This window comes from Canis lupus, chromosome 33 (genome assembly GCF_048164855.1).
Source record: "Canis lupus baileyi chromosome 33, mCanLup2.hap1, whole genome shotgun sequence".
In the NCBI taxonomy this organism is placed as follows: domain Eukaryota; kingdom Metazoa; phylum Chordata; class Mammalia; order Carnivora; family Canidae; genus Canis; species Canis lupus.
Genome location: NC_132870.1, coordinates 473,210 through 477,444, shown reverse-complemented (window position 1 = coordinate 477,444; position 4,235 = coordinate 473,210). Strand labels below are relative to the sequence as shown.

The 4,235-nt window shown below is 40.5% G+C and overlaps 1 non-coding gene across 1 annotated transcript; it reads left to right on the top strand.

Annotated features, from left to right (window-relative positions):
- Positions 1-3,048: 3,048 nt before the first annotated feature.
- On the top strand, positions 3,049-3,210 carry LOC140624039 (U1 spliceosomal RNA). Its single transcript, XR_012023584.1, has one exon. It is a non-coding gene; the product is annotated as a U1 spliceosomal RNA (small nuclear RNA).
- The last annotated feature ends 1,025 nt before the right edge of the window (positions 3,211-4,235 follow it).

The following is a 4,235-nucleotide window of genomic DNA, read 5'->3' as shown; positions in this document are numbered from 1 at the left end:
TATATAATTATATGTTCTGCTTTTTTAAAAAATAAATTCACATCAATTTATAAATACTTTTCTGTGTTGCTACATAGTCCTCATGATTATTAATTTAATGGCTGCATAATTTTCTTTCAGATGGATGCACTATAATTTATTCAGCCATTCTCCAGTTGTTAAACATGTGCATTGTTTTTAGTTTTTCATTATTATAAATAACACTACAGTTAATAACTTCGTGCATATAGCTTGTTTTACAAAGTCTTTTGAATTATACATTTTCTTAAAATTAAATCCCAGGAATGGATTACTTTGTCAAAGAATATCATATGAGTCTATAAGAAGATTTACTATAAGGAATTGGTTCACATGATTATGGAGGCTGAGAAATCCGAAGCCCTGCAGTCACCAATCTGGAGACCCAGGAGAGCTGATGGTGGTGTGGTCCCAGTCCAAGTCTGAAGGCCTAAGTACCAGGAGGGCCAGTGGTTTAAGTACTAGTCTGAGCCTGAATCCAAAGGCTGGAGAAGACAGATGTCTCAGCTCAAAGAAAGTCATGCAAAGAGAGAGAATTCTTTTCTTTTTTATTCTGTCGAGGTCTACAGTGAATAGGATGTGGCCACCACATTAGGGAGGGCAATCTGCTTTACTCAGTCTATGAATTCAAATGTCAACCTCATCAGGTATACTCAGAAATAACATTTAACCAAAAATCTGGGAATCCCATGGTCAAGTTGACACAAGTGTGAATATTTTAATGGCAACTTGCTTTTTAGGACTGAGCATACTCATAAACTCACAAGCTCTGAGTGTGATCATTTGTAATTTTTGCTAAAGGCAAACAATGGTATGTCCATGCTATTTTAATCTACATTTTTGAATTAGTGTCTCCCTACTTCATTTTATTTTTAAAGTAAGGAAGTTGAGGTCCTGGAACTAGCTGGATAAATGATCTAGTTAATGACACAGCCAGGGCTAGACCCCATGTTCCTGCTCCATTCAGCGTTCTTTCCAGTTTTTCCAGGACTAGATCATCTGTTTGGTTTGACAATGAGGAAGCCCTGGTTCTCCTGACCTTTCTCTTATGTGGCAAACAGTCTCTAAAGTGACCCCTGCCCTCAATGATTTCCGGCCTGCTAGTATTCATGACTTTGTGTGATACCTCTCTGTAAATGCTGGCAGGACCTGTGACTTGCTCCTAACCAACAGAATATGGCAAAGGTTATGGGTGTTAATCCTGTGATTACACTACATTATATAAAATTTTTTGCTAATAGACTGGAGCAAAAGATTCTCCTAGCTGGCTTGATGAAGCAACAGGCTATGTTGAAGGAACCCACATGCCAAAGTACTTTGGGTGGCTTGTAGGATCTATAGATGGTTCCAAGTGGTGGCTACAAAAAGCCAGCGTCTCAAATCATCCAGCTATAAGGAAACAAATTTTGCAGGCAAACTGATTTAGCTTGGAAGCAGATTCCTCCAGATATAATTGAGCCTCCAGTTGGAAATGCAGCATGGCCAACACCTTGATGGCAGGCATATGAGACCTTGAGTTGAGGATGCAGGGATGTTCAGATCCCTGGCCCACAAAATACTGATAATAAATTGTGTTGTTCTAAGCCACTAAATTTGTAGTCATTTTTTTCTTATTCTGCTATTCTAGAAAAGTCTGTCTTTCCATTGGTGAGTACAATCCAAAGAAGAGCTAAGATATTATGACCCATGTGTTTATCTTGCCTGAATTAGTAACTAAAAGATCAAATATACTAGCGAATTCATGTGTTTTTTTTTTAATATTTTATTATTTGTGTGTGTGTGTGAGAGAGAGAGAGAGAGCACTCCAGCAGGGATGGGGGCCAGAGGGAGAGGGAGAGAAGCAGTCTCTCTGCAGAGCAGAGAGCTTGATGAGGGGCTCCATCCCAGGACCCTGAGATCCCCACCTGAGCTGAGGGCAGATGCTTAGCCGACTGAATCACCCAGGCGCCCCTGTTTTGAGATCTTTGACATGTCTTCAATTCGTGTTTGGGGGGCTTTGTGTGGTTTATTAAACAATTACTCTTGCTGCTGGACATAGAACACACATGCAGATAAAGTTACTGTTCTGTAGATCTTTAACAATCACTGCTTTAAATGTGAGCATTTCTTTCTGTAGAACTCAAACCTTCTTTTATCTGTATTTTAATTTTTAAAAGATTTTATTTATTTATTCATGAGAGACACAGGGAGAGAGAGAGGCAGAGACACAGGCAGAGGGAGAAGCAGGCTCCCTGCAGGGAGCCCAATGTGGGACCTGACCCCAGAACCCCAGGATCACACCCCGAGCCGAAGGCAGATGCCCAACCACTGAGCCACCCAGGCGTCCCTCTGTGTTTTAGTTTTAAAACAAAGGAAGAAAGTTCTCAATCTTTGGGTTACTCTTGTGGATTATAAGGGACTTTAGATACTAAGGACAAACTGAAAACCACTTCCTGGCAGGTGTCTGCTGGAATGCCCCAGGAAGTCACCACTCTTAGAGGCTGCCTAGTTCCATTTTGGGAGAGAGGTATCGTTAAGAGTTTTTCATGTGCCAAATATCCACTTGGTATGAGGACCTGAGGTAAGAAGATTTGGACTTCAGTTCTTGGCTGTGGAATCTGGGAGATCATCTGCCAGACTCCCCATAATCCAGCTCTTTAGGTGGCAGGGAGTAGCTCTAAATATCTACACAGGTGTGTTGAGATTCTGGGGGCAAATTAACACAAAAACAGAAGCAGAATTATCTTGACATAACTCTCATCTTAGTCTTAAATGATATGGAGCTGAACCTCTTTATTACTGAGTGATTATACACCGTTTAATTTTTTCTCCCCAAAGAAGATAATGTTAGGCATGCATTTCTTTTTGCAAACAGATTAGATTCACTAATATATTTCATTTTACCTTAAACAGTTCAAATGTACTCACTTGAGGTTTTTTTCTTTCTTTTTCACTAAATTTATTTTTCTGGTATCTCATGTTTGTGGCAAATGATATTGGTTTTTCAATTACAGTATTGAGGTAATCTTTTCTTTTAAAATAAAAGTATCCATACTTACTTGGTAGGGGAGATACCGTGATGATGAAGGTGGTTTTCCCAGGACAAGGTTTATCCATGGCACTCTGATGTGCGATCTCTGAAATTTCCCCTAGTATGGGAAACTCGACTACATAATTTGTGGTAATGAGGGACTGCATTCATACTCTCGCCTAAAAAAAAAAAAAATAGATAAAATAAAAGTGTCCAATGTTTGAGAAACATTGGCCTTACAGATAAAATCTAAACTCTATGATCTTGCCTGTGCCCACCTCTGCAGTCTCAAATCTGAGCTGCTTTTCAAACCCTTTCTAGCCACTTGGATCTTCCCAAAGTCCCCCAATTATACTCTATCTTTCACAGAGTGTTTCTTGGATCCCACATGGCCTGTGCCCCATTGGCCTACCCTTATTCTTCAAGACCTGGCTCAAATACCTTCTCCTCTACGAAGGTTTCCAGTGACCAATCCCCCCTCAATTGCTTCTCTACAGCACGAGCTTGCCTTGGGTTCCTTCCAGTAGAGTCTGATTCACACACTCAAGACAGTGATTGACTTATACACTAGCCTCCACTGGCTCCTTAATAACACAGGGCAGGTTTCATATCCTATTCACCACTGTGTCTCTAAACTGGCCAGGCACATACTAGGCACTCCATAAATATCATTTGAGTTAGTGAATATTAATAAAGGCCAAAAATATCCTTGTTTCTGAATTGGAATCCACCACCAGCTGACAAATTCAGCATGAACTATCTCTAAGAAGATTAAGGATCAGGAAAAAAAAGAATCATACTGAACTCAACCTCGTCACGGCAACAAAAATTCCTTTTTTTTTTTAAACGTAGAAAGATTAAAAAATGACACAAAGATTTTTACGTAAGTGATAACATGGTGGTGGTGTGAGCATGTGGGGAAGCAGGCACCCTCAGACACATTAGCAGATTGGTGGAAAAATGCTCATTTCTCTTTGACCTAACGATTCTGCTTCTAAATGACCATCTTCAGAAGCACTCTTAAAAGTATAAAATCAATTGCACAAAGTTGTTTGTGGAAACATTGCTTATGGGGATCCCTGGGTGGCTCAGCTGTTTAGCACTGGCCTTTGGCCCAGGATGTGATCCTGGAGTCCCGAGATCGAGTCCTGCATCGGGCTCCCTGTGTGGAGCCTGCTTCTCCCTCTGCCTGTGTCTCTGCCTCTCT